Source organism: Rattus norvegicus, chromosome 3, assembly GCF_021556685.1.
Source record: "Rattus norvegicus strain SHRSP/BbbUtx chromosome 3, alternate assembly SHRSP_T2T, whole genome shotgun sequence".
Lineage (NCBI taxonomy): Eukaryota > Metazoa > Chordata > Mammalia > Rodentia > Muridae > Rattus > Rattus norvegicus.
The window spans coordinates 12,409,752-12,424,248 of NC_141536.1; the positions used below are offsets into that span (position 1 = coordinate 12,409,752).

A 14,497-nucleotide genomic window follows, 5' to 3' on the forward strand; every position below is an offset into this window, starting at 1 on the left:
GGCTTTTCAGGGACAACCGTCGCAAGCCGGACATGTCGGAGCGCGAGTCCGCAGTCAGCAGAGCAGTTACGTTTGCGGGCACCTGTATCTTTGGGCAGCTAGTCAGCTAATGAGCAGCACTAAAGGTATGAGGACGCTGGCCCAATGGAGATCGAAACCCGGAGGTGAGCGCGTACTTGCGTCGGCTTGGGTCACTTCGCCGTTCTTCCCGGAGTACCGAGTGCCTTAGGTTGCAGGGATCCTCGTCCCTTTAAGAGGGCTGACCTCCGCTCCGTTACTTCCTTCCCGAAGTGTCTGGGCGCAGGCGCGAGGGAGGGAGTCGGGTGAAGCGGCCTCAAATTTTCCCCTTAACAGATATGGCGACGGCCAGGCTGCCGCGGTTGCGCCCAGCCGTGACGTCACTTCCGGGGCGGGGGAGGCAGAGTGGTGCAGTGAGGGACAAACAAAAGGAGGCGCCGGAGGAGCGCGGCGTCCCGCGGCCGGAGAGGGTGGTGGAGGGCCAGGGCTGCCTGCCCGGCGGCTGCGAGCGGCGAGCCCAGGTGAGTGGGTCGGGTGGGGGGTGAGACGCGCGCTGTCACCTCACGGAACCCACTCGGACGGGCGTTCCGCCCCCTCAAGTTCTAGGAGGCTCTCGCTGCCGGAGACGCCGGCCACCCTGGCCCTTCGCTCGGCTCCGCTCCGCCCTGCCTCCGGCGGGCGCCGGCCCCGGACTCCACCCTCTGGGCCGTGCAGCGGCGCGCGAGCCCCCTCCCGGGCACCCTGTTTTCCGCGCGCGCCTCTCACCCGAGTTTCCGCTGCTCTCCCCAGGCCGCTCTTGCCGCGCTGGTCCCGCAGATCCGCGCCCCTCTGCGCACGCGTCCCCTTCCCAGAGGTTCCACTCGGGGATTCTCTTGACAGCTCCCCCACCAGCTCTTTCTGTTCTTGACCCTGGGCTTCCCGGCGCCGGCTTCTTTCCTAGGACCACTCCCTCTTCCTGATCTTCCTGACTGTCCCCTGCTATGGGGACGGGAGCACAGGCTTTTGGGACCTCAGACTGGGCCTCCAGGAACGACCGACTCCTGATATGAAAGTCCGTTTGGTTCTGTCCCTGTTTTGTGCATCTCTTGGACAGGAGTGACAGATATAGAATGTTGTTGGTGAGCTGGAGGTCAGCATAGATGATCCCAAGCTGAAAGAACTGCAGAGAGCCTGGGATGACAGGGGGTGGGGGTTTGTTTTTTGAGACAGGGTCTCAACTATGCAGCCTTGACTGTCCTCGAACTCTCCATGTAAACCAGTCTGGCTGGCCTCGATCTCATGGAGATTCGCCTGTTTCCTGAGTGCTGGGTAAAGACGTGGACCTCTAACCTCTGTTTGAGACCTGAGTTCTTGAACCTGCCTTGGTAAGGTTTCCTCCCCTTCCTCTGGACTGGAATGAATCAAGATAGGCTGGTTCTGTTTGATGCAATTGCTGTCTTTTTTGGAAAGGACACATTGAGTTTATGTTAACCTTTTCCTGATGGGAACTGGGCTGAAATAGTGGTAGTTTTAGGACAGCAACACTTGTATGGCCTCCTGTTCCCCTGCCCCAACTAGGATAGCTTTAAGCATGAGGTGTGGAGGGGAGAGAGTGTGTGAGGACTGGGGACATTTGTGGGCTGAATTTTGGAGACAGAAATGAGTAGCCAGAGGCTACAAGGTCTTTTTCTACCTTGCAAGTGTGTCAGTGGTCCCTTTAAATCTGTCATCGGTGTTAGGCCCTCTGGAGCAGACACACTGGCAGACAGACAGTGCATGAAGAATAAGTAGGAGAGTGGGGGTGTATTCAGAGGCCCAGGGGTGGTGCCCGAGGGCTAGGCCACTCATACTGCTGTTTCCGTGATGAAGGTCAGTCTGTCCCTCAGCTGTCACAGGCAGCCAAGGACAGGTGAGCGGTGCTGGAGGTCAGCTTTCTGGAGCCTTCCTGGGGTCTGAAGCTCCACTTTGTTTTCGGGGTGGTGTACAGAAGTAGGGACTAGAGAAGCGTTTGGCCACACCTCCCACTCCCGGGACACTCGTTCTTCATGCTTAAGGCACATTTGCTAGGATGAAGTTTTCTAACAAATTTGAGTGGCCTCTGTGGAGGGCGTGGGCTTCTGAGGGTCATCCTAATGGGGCCAAACCCCAACTTGCTGCCTGAAACCAACCTGTTCGCAGCTCAGTGTCCTGAGACTGGATGAGTCCAGGTTTTTACACAGAGACATTGAGGCTCGGGCTAAGCAGCAGAGATGTCCCGATAGCTCAGGAGGAATGAATACAGACATTAAGTAAATACAGGCTGCAGGGTCCTGAAGCAGCCGAGCATCAAGGAGGGGGCTTGGGCTATTGAGCAGGCTATCCAGGGCACATGTCCTTCAAGAAGGGACTAGCAAGAGTCAGGGAGTCCAGAGTCCTACTTCAGCCATGGCTGTGAAGTGACAAGGGACTGTCCAGCCAGCATCAGCAGTGTTCCAGTCCTGTCTGAGACAGAGGGTGGGGCAGAGGTGGCCTCTGCACCCTCTTGACTCCAGGTACTTTGCTGCATGGTCACATAGAGCCTGCCTGTCTTGTCTTCCTGTGGCTTGGGGGACTGAGTTTGGCCTCCGTCTTTTACCAGAGCCTACATCTCCACAAGTATGACAGCTGCTTCCTAGTCCCTCAGAGACACCCCTACCCCAGGTCCTGTTTTCTGCTGCTTCCTTCCTAGTTAACTACTGTTATAATGCTCTAAGTCCCTCATAGCTGGGCCACACTCCCATCCAGGCTCCATATGATTGCTGTCTTCCAAGTCTGGAGTAGTGCTCACACTTCTCTCTCACTCAGCCCCTTGTCTTCGGTAAGCAGTGCAGAGCATGGTGCCTGTCGGTAGGTAGTGACCACTTGCTCTCTATGGAGAGTGTGTCTTTATTTTTCAATGAGAGCCCTTGTCTGGCCTGGCTCAGCCTTTGTCATTTCTCTCTGGCCATCTCCCACCTCCAGGACTATGACCAAGAGTAGCTTGCAACATCTTGCCCACCTCGTCTCCCCTGCTGGTGCTGTGCCTCCTGCCTGGAACCTCCTACTCACACCCAGCGGTCACCAGATACCTGTTCCTTTAAGAAACTGTACTAACACCTTTGGTCTGGCTCTAGGGCGGAGCCTGAGTCCCTAGCAGAGTCTTGCCTCCAGATTGAAAAGGCTGCCTTGGGGACTCTTAGAGAACCAGAATCTGTGGGGCAGGCACCCTTTTGGTAGCTCCTGTTGCTCCAGAGCCCCGTGGAGGCTCTGTTACTTATCTCCATGCTCTCTAAAAATATTCCATGAACGATATAAGTGTCTTTGAGAGCCACAAATGTGCCTGCTGACTGTAACTCTTGCTTTCTCATAGGGCAGCAGCAGCGTCCATGGAGCAAAAGGAATGTCAGGACCCTGTGCATCCAGACGGGGACCAGCCTCAGCACCAACAGCCAACACAAAGATAGCAGAGCCATCTCAGGGTAAGGCTCTCTCCAGACTTTCTGTACTGCCTCTCCCAGGCAGATGGCATGAGCACACCTCCATTTCCATGGTCCTTTGACCTGTTTAGGATCCAGGGCATCCGAGTGGTGCCTGCGCCCTCTGCTTTGGTGTTCTGGGTTCTGTTTCAGTAATGCAGGTTGAGCCCAGGGCCTCGTATGTGTTAGATAGACAAGCATTCTACCTTTAAGTTACTTCCCAAAACTAACTGTATATCTGAGGTTGGCCTTGGACTCCTGATCTTCCTGCTTCAGTCTCCCAGTCCTGGGATCATAGACACACACTACCATTCTCGGGTAATGCTGGGACCTCTTGCATTCCTTCAGGAAAAGCTGAGGCAGAGACAGAGGTTGGGGGACAGAGACAAGAACAGAGGACCAGACCCAGACAGTTATAGGAGCTAAGTTCAGTCCACAGCCCCGGCTTCCTTCCTGGGGCTTTAGCATGTTGCTTCAGCCTGGACATGGGCCAGCACTGGACAGAGACCACTGCTCAAGCTTTGGCAAATGATGCTGCGGTCCTTTCACAGCGTGTTCTGCAGCTCGCACAGCAGTGTCAGCAGGGCCAGCTCTAGGCAATACTTTCTGACACACTCTGCCTTCTTCACACAGTTCTCAAGACAGTTCTAAAGAGAGGGACATGTGACTGTCACCACCACCTCTCCTCCCTGCAGCTCTCATTGGTGTGGTTAGCTAGACATGCTGCCTGTGACACATTTCTCGAGGGGTGTTCCTTTGGTCACTGAAATTAGAGAACTCTGGCTGTCGTGGGACTCGTCAGAGCCTTGAGAATGTGCTCCTGAGCATGAGTGGAGCAGCCTTCACTCTTACTTGCTCACAGACGGATCTGTTGGAGATACGTTCCTATACTTTTATAATTTTCCTTTTCTTTGCTTTTTGAGGCAAGGTCTCTTATAGCTGGGGTGACGGCTATTCCTTTCAATATCTATGTAGCCCAGGCTGGCTACTCCTGGGATAGCCTCAAACAACAACAACGACAACAACAACAACAATTACTATGACAACTCCTACTACTTTTTCTATTCCTCCTCTTCATCCATCTTCTCTAGTTTTTTAGAAAGTCTTCATCTTTATCTTAATGTGGATTGGTGATTTGACTGCTTGTATATCTGTGTGAGGGTGTCAGATACCCTAGAACAGGAGTTATAGACAGACACTTGTGAACTGCTATGTGAGTCCTGGGAATTGAACTCAGGACCTCTGGAAGAGCAGACAGTGCTCTTAACCGCTGAGCCATCCCTCCAGCCGGTCTTCTTTAGTTTTATTTCTTTATGTGTATGAACAATGAGTGTTTTGCCTGCATGTGTGTCTGTGTACTATGGCTGTGCCTGGTATCCTTGAAGGTCAGAAGATAGCTTCAGATTCCCTTGAAGTGGAGTTAGAGACAGTTGTGAGCTGCTATGTGTGTGTTGAGACTTGAACCTGGGTCTTCTCCAAGAGCAATAAGTGTTTCTAACTCCTGAGCCATCTTTTCAGCCCTGGTGTCAAACCCTTGATCCTTTTACCTCAGCCTCTAGAGGGCTGGAAACATAATTGTACTTCTTCATATTGTTTAGATTTTAACATCAGAGACTGGGATAAATAGGAGATAGACAGGCGGACGGACGGACACACACACACACACACACACACACACACACACACACACACACCCTCCCTCTTTTCTCTGATGCCTGCTTCATAAAAGTCAGGTCCTTTTGGGGCCACTGGCTTCTAGCTCTCCTGCTTCTTGGAAGGGCAGCCAGGGTGCAGAGCTCTTTTCCAGGACAGATTCGGACAGACGCTGAGGCCGGCACACACAGGGTGCATTCCTGCTGCAGCTCCCCTGGAGGAGGTGGGAAATGCCGCGTGTGTGGTGTTCTCATACTTTTTTGTTTATGGGAACAAGGTCAGCAGTGACTGCCCTGCCCTGTGGGAGCTTCCTGTTGGTTGTTGAGGAACTCTGTCCCTGGGGAGAGGAGGCATGAGCTGCAGTCTGCCTTGCTGGTCAGTGGAGAGCAGGAAGCCAGAGGAAGTGCCTGTGTGAGATAGGTTCCTTCTCTGATTGTAAGCAGTCTAGGCCCATCATGCTGGCCTGAGGTGTGACCAGGGCCCAGATGCGGGTCAGGGAGAAGTGTAATATTTGAGTGGATTGCTATATGTGCCTGAGTCTGTCCTGTACAGACACTGGAGTCATAGGTTAGACCTGACTGTTGGTCCTTACAGTACCTCCAGGTCGGTTTTGTATTGGTGACAGAATTTCAGACAGAGATCGTATTGGTTGGAAGACAAGGAAAAGGGCTTTCCAGTTGTTTGAGTCTACAGAGCCACCGTCGGGCACAATTAAATATCAGCCGTTTTTAAAGATTTATTTATTTTATGTATGAGAGTACACTGTCACTATCTTCAGAGAAACCAGAAGAGAGGACATCGGATCCCATTACAGATGGTTGTGAGCCACCATGTGGTTGCTGGGAATTGAACTCAGGACCTCAGGAAGAGCAGCCAGTGAGTGCTCTTAACCATGGAGCCATCCCTTTAGCCCCATATCAGCATTTTTTACAAAATGGGTTCTCATACAGCCCAGGGTGGCCTTGAACTCCTTTTTTTTTTTTTTTTTGGTTCTTTTTTTCGGAGCTGGGGACCGAACCCAGGGCCTTGCGCTTCCTAGGCAAGCGCTCTACCACTGAGCTAAATCCCCAGCCCCGGCCTTGAACTCCTTTTGCTCCAGCTTCTACCCCCTAGTATTGGGCTTGCAGGTGTGTACGTCCATAGCCAGCATCGGCTGGGGTTTCGTAGTGAGGCACATCAAGCCTGGCAGCCAGAGTCAGCAGGGTGTTATCTGGCAGGGTGTGCGCCCTTTGCTCATCTCCTGGTGCCCACTTCACTGTGTGGCTCTCCTCAGCCCTCCCCACCGTCACTCCATTTCCTCCTCTGCCCTTCTTCGCGGTCTCCATGCTTCTTGGAGACGCAAGCTGGCCCCTGAGCAGCTGGCTCGAGCCCTCCTCCTCCCCCTCCTCCCAATGTCATGTCCTGTCCTCCATGAACATCCTTGGTGCTGAGAAGCCTGTTGTGTTACCGCATTTACTCCCACCCCAGCCGTGTACATGCTGTTCTTTTGCTGTCAGACAGACAGAGACCGAGGCTTAGAAGGTGTGGTCACTTGCCTCAGGTTGTAAGGAGCAGCACAACCCCAGGCCTGAGACTGGAGCAAGAGGCTTGGCAACCCATGCTCCATCCACTCTGCCCTCGTGGCTCTGTGCTAGCTCTTCCCTTTGAGGACACTTTCATAGAATGTGTAAAGTGGTTCCCACTGACCCTGGCCCCAGACTTGGAGTCAGTCCTGGAAGGCTGCACCTAGGAGTCTGCATGTGGCAGAAGCTCCCTATGTGGGCAGGGTAGTGGTCTACAGACCATCCTGGGGACACTGACCAGAAAGCCACTCTTAGCTCCAGCCAGCCTTTAGTGAATGAAGCCAGGAGGGAGTAGAGTGGAGCTTCTCCAGAACCAGGTTGGATTTTTTTGTTTGTCTATCTGTCTGTCTCTGTTTCTGTCTCTCTGTGTGTGACTGTTTGTCTATCTCTTTGTGGTGTGTGTGTGTGTGTGTGTGTGTGTGTGTGTGTGTGTGTGTATGGAGGGGGGGCTTTATCTTTTCCTGGAAGGCTGTGACCCCACTGCAGATGCTCTGGGCTCTCCTGGTAAGTTCTTTCTGTCTCTTGAGGGCTTGAAATCTCAAAATTAAATTGCTTGTAGCCTCACGCTCCCTCTAGAGTAAAAGTGACTGTAAAATTCCATGATTTTACATGCCACCCCACCTCAGAGGTGCATCTGCCAAACCTGTGCCCTCTCTGACAGTCAGCATAACCAATGTGTGCCCAGCAGCTCAGGTGGCATGGCAGAACCTGGCCCAGTGGTGGGCACCTTGCCTTCCCTAGCTGGCTCCTTGGGTTCAGATTTGGGGAATGGACAGACAGCTTGCTTATGGCTGGGTCCCCTTGCCTGTTTGTCCAGGCGAGCACCCAGTTCCTCTGGACCCACAGCCAGTGTGTCTGCAGCCTGTCCAGGGTGCTTACACCTGCATTTCTTAACCATGAGAAGACACAACATGTTCATAGCAGATCATGGCCAGTCTTCAAGACTGCTTTGTTCTCTGGGATGCAGACCCAAAGTTGGGCTCCAGTTTCCTTAACTCCTGAAATACTAGAGGCCCCTGAGTATGACTTGCTTACAAAGGCCCCATTTCTATTCATGCCTCGTCAAGAGGAGGCTCTACCTAAGAAGCTTCTCGAAAAAACTGTGGATTTAGCAAGACTGAGGAGTCTTGTTGTCTTAGGAACTGCTTGGCACAGTGGCAGGTCAGATCTAGGTCCATCTTGCCCCCAGGTCCTGTAACATCAAGTCACCTCACCGCTCTGGGCCTCAAGCTCTTCACATGAGAGAGGGATTTTCCGCACTGCTGTTCTGAGAGCAGCAGCAATGGTGCTGTGTGCTGCTTTGGAGTTGCAACAGGAGGAGTTTAGCAAGGCAGCCCAGGCAATATCTCAGACAACCCCTGATTAATAATGACTGTAACACATATTTTACTGCATAGAAATGACCCAAAAGCTGTTTGAGGACCACTTCATTCATCCCCTCTGCAACCTCCAGAAGAAACAAATGTTACAGTTACTTTACAGGTGAGATGGAATTCTCTTCCCAGTCACTTACTATTGAGGTTGGGAGCCGCTGAGCGGTTTGCCGTGATGTTGGAAGCTGAGGGACAAGAAGTGCTGTGCACATGGCAAGGGTAGTGGCAGGGTCTAAGCTTCAGCAGCTGAGCTGTATAGATTCCAGTGCCAGTGGGGTAGTCCAGGAGGTGGCCCGTGCTGTCACCTTTTACCAGAATGCAGCCACACCCCTATGGGTTTGTAGAGGACAGACCTGTTTGGGAAGCCCTGCCCTAGTGCCAAAGCGCTTCAGATACTTTAACCCTCCTGCCCCATCCGGCCTGCCATCTCCCCTAGGCTGTTTCCCAGGAGGTGAGGGAGTGCCCTCCTGGGCAGGGTAAGTCCCCAGCCCACAGTCTCCCACTCATTCCAGCTGGGTTTAGGGGTCTGGCCAGGATACGGGGCTGTGTACCACATGGTGATGAGACCTTCTCCCACCTCCTGGCCCAGTGTGTGAGGAAGCATCAGCCCTGGGGCAGATTCATAGGCCTGGGCCCTGGGGCACAGCCAGCTACTCAGGGTCTCACAGGGTCTCTAAGGACCAGCCCTTCCCCTCCCCAGGAGCATTTTAGAGGGACAGCCTCCTTCTGCCTACAGGGAAGTTGTCCCTTAGGTTCTGTTTGTGCTTGAACAAAGGGCTCTTTCGCTCTGTGTGTTTTGCAGCTCAGAGGACTGTAGCCCAGGTGTAGGAGCTGCCTGAGTCTCTGGGCGGGCTCTCTCTCTCTCTCTCTCTCTCTCTCTCTTTCTCTATCTGTCTCTCTCCCCCTCCCTCCCCCTGCCTGCCTCTCTCTCTCTCTCTCTTTCTCTATCTGTCTCTCTCCCCCTCCCTCCCCTTGCCCCCCCCCCCCCTCTCTCTCTCTCTCTCTCTCTCTCTCTCTCTCTCTCTCTCTCGCCTGCCCGCCCGCCCGCCCGCCCGCCCGCCCGCCTGCCTGCCTGCCTGTCTCTCTGTCTGTTTAGGAAGCATCAACAGGGGCTGGAGAGATGGCTCAGCGGTTAAGAGCACCGACTGCTCTTCCAGAGGTCCTGAGTTCAATTCCCAGCAACCACATGGTGGCTCACAACCATCTGTAATGGGATCCGATGCCCTCTTCTGGTGTATCTGAGGACAACTATAGTGTACTCATAAATATAATAAATAAATCTTTTTTAAAAAAGCATCAGCAGGAAATTAGGGGCAGCGCACACCGTGGTTCCAGCCGCTTGGGCAGCTCAGGCTGGAGGAGCATCCATCCCAGGGCTTTGGAGCCACCTGAGCAGCATAAACTCCTCTTGAGGAAAGGGAAGAGGTGTGAGGAGAGGGAGGAAAGGAGGAGGAGGGATGGGAAAGGGCGGTCCTAAAGATGGGACACAGTACCTGAGGACTGGCTCTGGTAGCCTTTCCTGAGTCCTGGAAGCAGGAAGGTACTCTACCCTCTGAGACAGAAGCAACAGAACTGTGGGAGGGTCTTTTAGGATGGCAGGTTCAGTTCTGGGACATGGTAGGTTTCAAACAGATATAGCACATCTTGTCCTCAGTTCTTACAGTGGCAGTCCCAACAGCCACGGTCCCACCTTACAGTTGAGATAGCAGAGGAGACATGACTGAATGGCATGTCCCTCTTCAAGCTCTTACTGCCTGGCTGTGTGTTGTCACTACAGGGTGGGGGAGCACAGGGCTGACCTTTCCTCACAGAGTAGCTTCTGGTCCTTGGTGGTTCAGTCAGACAAGGCTGAAGGCATCCTCTGACCTAATCTCGTGGAGTTTACGTGCTTTTCCATGCATGTAGTAATGAAGGGTTTTGTTTTGTTTTATTTTTTAAACTGATGGACTGTTTTCAAACAAGCACAGGTTTATGGTAGGTTGCCACAGCTCATGCGCTCAGTCTTAGGCTGTAGTGTGGTGGATCTCAGCCTTCCTACTGTTGTCGTCCTCTAACACAGCACCTCAGGTCGTGGTGACCCCAACCATAAAGTTACTTCGTTGCTGCTTCGTCACTGTGATTTTGCTACTGTTAGAATCGTAATGTAAATACCTGATATGTAGGACATCTGATATTTGACTCATGTGAAAAGGTCTTTCAATCTCAAAGGGGTCTGTGGAGCCTCGGGCTGAGGTCCCTGCTCTAGTGACATTTTTTCAGAAGGCAGGTGAGCAAGATGGGCCAGTGAAGGAAGGCACCACTGAGCCTGACACCTACATCCGTTCCTCAGTTGCTGCTCGGTGGAAGGAGAGAGCTGACTCCCTCCCTCAAGTTGTTCTCTGGCCCGCATTTGCACTGTGGTGTGTGTTCTTGCCTCTGCACAGGTGCACATGCACACATGAAGTAAAGGGAAGCCGTTCACTACGATAAGAAAGGTCGGGCAGCTCACTTCTGAGTCGTCTTCTAGCTGTAGAGAACTTTGCTTTTTTTTTTTTTTTTAAAACCTCTGTTCACTTGCCTTTCTCTCTCCCTCTTTTGTTTGTTTTTCAAGACAGGGTTTCTTTGTGTAGCCCTGACTATCCTGGAACTTAGTTTGTAGACCAGGCTGGCCTTAAACTCAGAGATCCACCTGACTCTGCCTCCCAAGTGCTAGGATCAAAGGCATGCTTCACCACACTTGCCTCTTGCCTTTCTCAAAAAAAAAATAAAATAAACATAAAAATTTAAAGGCTTAAAAAAAGTAGACTTGAAGGTGAGAAGGCAAAAACTCAAACAAGAGTGGGCTCAGACTCTGTCTTTCTTACCGTATGATCCACGTGTCACCTGGGATCCTCGTTCTCACTGTTTGGGCGCAGACTGGCACCTCAGGGCAGGGCAGCTGCACGGCACGGGTGGTGGTGGATGCCTTCCTCCTGGACAGTAGTCACCTCCTCTGTCTGAGAAAAGTTCATCTTGCTGGTGTCACCCTGCAGCAGTGGCCCTGTCCTGCTTTTGGGGATCATACCCCTCACCCTTGTCAGCAGCTTCCTATTTAGGCTGGGACATTATCTGGGTCACTGTATACAGATCTGTGAAGCGAGAGCATTCCTATTCAGAATTACAGCATCAGACGTGGGTTAAATGATGTGCTTGAGCCACTAGAATATTCCATGCTGGGGATGAACTTGAACTCATTGTCTCCTATTCTCCCTCTGCCACCTGTCTGCCTGCCACCTAGGAGGAGCAGTGGCTCTCTCTCTGGCTTGCTTATTTGACCCTTCTGTTCCCATGTGTGGCTTGTATAGAATGCAGTTCTGTGTGTCTGGGGGCGAGGCAGGATCTGGCAAGGATGGAGCTGTCCCGAGTTCACCAGTGGGATAGTGCTTTTGGGCAGAGAGTGCACAGGTTGGGAGGAGGGGGTGCTCACTCCATGGTAACCTGTACAGCAGCCACTGCTGCCTGCTGGACTGTCACAAGTGTGAGGACGGGAAAGAACCAGCCCCTGGGGGCGACTTTTGTACAGTGAAGTAGCTCAGGCACGTAGGAAAGTGTCAAGGTTGCATCAGCCCCACCCTCTCCTTCCACCATTTGAGTCCCAGTGATCCGACAGGACAGATGGCAGAGCCGACCAAAATCTGCAGACCTGGGAATGTCACATGTGACAGTGTTACCTCTGCAGCTCAAAACTGTGCTAGCCACATGTGTCACAAGTGTTATAGCAACAGATTCCAGGAAGTTAAAGAAGTTAAAGACCTGAAGCAAGAGGGGTGGAGAGATGGCTCAGCAGGTAAAAAGGCTGGCTGTTCTTGCAGAGAATTTAACTCCCAGCATGGTGGCTCAGAGTCATTTGTAGTGGGATCTGGTTCCCTCTCCTGAGCATGAAGGCGGAGCTCTCATACACAAGTAAAGAAATCTTAAAAACACTGAAGCAAAGCTTGGGAAGGCCCAGGCTGGGAGGTAGGTTGGTCAGCCAAGACACCCTCACCTAGGACACGTGAGGGTCAGTCTCAGTGCCAGAGAGAGAGACAAGCTTAACATGTCTGGCAGCGAGTCTCAGGGCAGAGGGTCATGGACTACACATACAAGAGCCTCTTCAAACATGGAGTTGCTGTCTTCCTCTCAAATTCCCCCAGCCTGCTGGATAAGAATGTCATCTCTGAAAGTCTTTCAAGAAAAGAGTCAACAGGAAAGAGGACTGCAGGGCCAGCAGCGAGGCGGCTCAGCAGGCACAGTTCTGTTGCCAAGGCTGGCCCGACTTCAGCAGCCACATCTACATGATAGGAGGGGAGACCAAAGCCTAGAGGTTGACCTCTGACCTCCACACATAACTCCTCTAAACAAGTGAGTGACTCAAGTAAGAATGAACTGTTCACTTGGAGTGAGAAGGAGTAGCGAGAGCAGGTGTCCTCTTGTTACCAGGGTCACACAGTTAGCAGACTTTGAATCTGTCCTTGTGTCAAGTGTTTTTGTTCACTGCACTTTTATTTGCTGTATAGTATTTCGTCCTCTGATCGTGTAACAAATATTTCATGTGTCTCCTGTCAGCAGGCACTTGGTTTTCTGATCCTTACGCCCACTGTGTGAACACTGCTGGGCTGTGTCTGTCCTGCAGTTTGAACAGGCACTGGCCTGCCTACCTTTGTTTTCTCAGCTCAGTCTGCTTGAGAAACTCATAGTCCACCTTTCCACACCCCAAACTACACAGGGCCCTGGGATGAGCCCCAAACAGTCTATTTTATACAGATTCATTCCCAGTCTTCCCTCTCCTCGGGCATCTCCTGTCCACTCATGAGCACCAGGAGAGATCTCCCACCATACTCCCTCCAGCTCTGGGACATAGTCTCTAGAGGACATCGATTCATCTTCACTGGAACAAATGGGCCCGGGGGACGTGGTACTTGCCTGGCACTCATGAGGCCCTGAGCTTGATCCCCAGTACTGGGTAAACTGAGTATAACGGTACCTGCCTGTTGTCCAGCACTGGAGAGGTGGAGGCAGGAGGATCAGGAGTTGAGGGTCATCCTCAGCTACATAGCAATTTGCAGGCCAACTTGGATTGTGTGAGACCCTTTCTTACAAAGAAAGGAAAAGCAGCGACTGCTGCGGCGTGGCAAGGCACAGCCTCTTCCGTCTTCCCTCAGCCTATTTCACACTCTCTCATACTTGCTCTCCATTTAGAGTCTCCAAAACCTTCCTGTCTTGGGACAGAGACCTGACCTGACCCATTTCCCTATTGCCTTCTGAACTTCAGTCTCAGGGACACCTAGTCTTGCACCTGGGTGCCAGCTGTCCCTCTCCTTTAAGGCTGTAATTTATTTTGCAACTCATACTCTATTTTTTTGGTGCTCAGAATGGAACCCAGGGGTTGGCCAAGTACTTGAGACATGACCATGGGCTCCATAAAAACTTGTATTTGGGGGCTGGGGATTTAGCTCAGTAGTAGAGCGCTTACCTAGGAAGCGCAAGGCCCTGGGTTTGGTCCCCAGCTCCGAAAAAAAGAACCAAAAAAAAACAAAAAAAACAAAAAAAAACTTGTATTTGTTTTTAAGATTGATTTATTTTTATTTTATGTGCATTGGTGTTTTGACTACATGTAGGTCTGTGTGAGGGTGTCATATCCCCTGGAACTGGAGTTACAGTCAGTTGTGAACTGTCCTGTGGGTGCTGGGAATTGAACCTGGCTCCTCTGGAAGAGCAGCCAGTGCTCTTAACCCTTGAGCCATCTCTCCAGTCCCTCCAACCAGTTTTCTAATCAAACGAAAGTGTATGTTGATTAGAAACCTAAGCTTCCACTTTAGGTCTCTGCTTCCTTCTCTCCTATGGGAACCTTGTTGTGGTGGGTATGGGGAGCACATCTCAGGGCCTCTGTTCTGGGCCAGCTTTCCTTGGCAGCACAGGAAGAACCTCTCCATTCCCAGTTTCCATTGCACTGGCCGTTTGTCCACCTACTGTTCGCTGGACCTGTCTATCTCTCAACCTTGTGTCTGGAGTCTCTCCTTCTGTTCACCTCCTCCATGACTGCGCCCACATACTTTCCTTTCAGTAGCAAGTCCTGGAAGGTTCACTACACCAGGTAGGGTGTCTGTTTTGTTCCCATCCCCTCTCCCATCTCCAGGCTCTGGCCTAGGACCTGGCACTATGTCAGGAAGGAGTCAGGGCTCTGAAAGGGAAAGCCACCTGCCTAGCTCACTCTCCTAGAGAGCAGCAGAGCTAGCCTGGCCCCAGTCTTTGCTCCTCTGCAGAGTTCAGGGCCTTGGTGCCACCATATTTTCAAGGTAGCCTGACTGTGTTAGGAAACTGAGGTAGTATCTCTCCCACTGCAGCAGCAAGAGGCATGATCAGGACAAGACCTGTCTGTGGTAATGAATGACAGTGGTCCCAGGGCCCAAGCCCTGTTGAATGATCCGGGGTGGGGTTCAAA

The 14,497-nt window shown here is 52.1% G+C and overlaps 1 protein-coding gene across 7 annotated transcripts in view; it reads left to right on the forward strand.

Annotated features, from left to right (window-relative positions):
* Lrrc8a (leucine rich repeat containing 8 VRAC subunit A) overlaps positions 1 to 14,497 on the forward strand; it is a 27,148-nt gene continuing 12,651 nt past the window's right edge. For 2 of the 7 annotated variants that reach the window (XM_087652683.1, XM_087652678.1), the window contains exons 1-2: positions 762 to 1,382; positions 3,365 to 3,473. The gene's annotated coding sequence lies outside the window, so the exon portion shown is untranslated. 7 annotated transcript variants of the gene reach the window in all.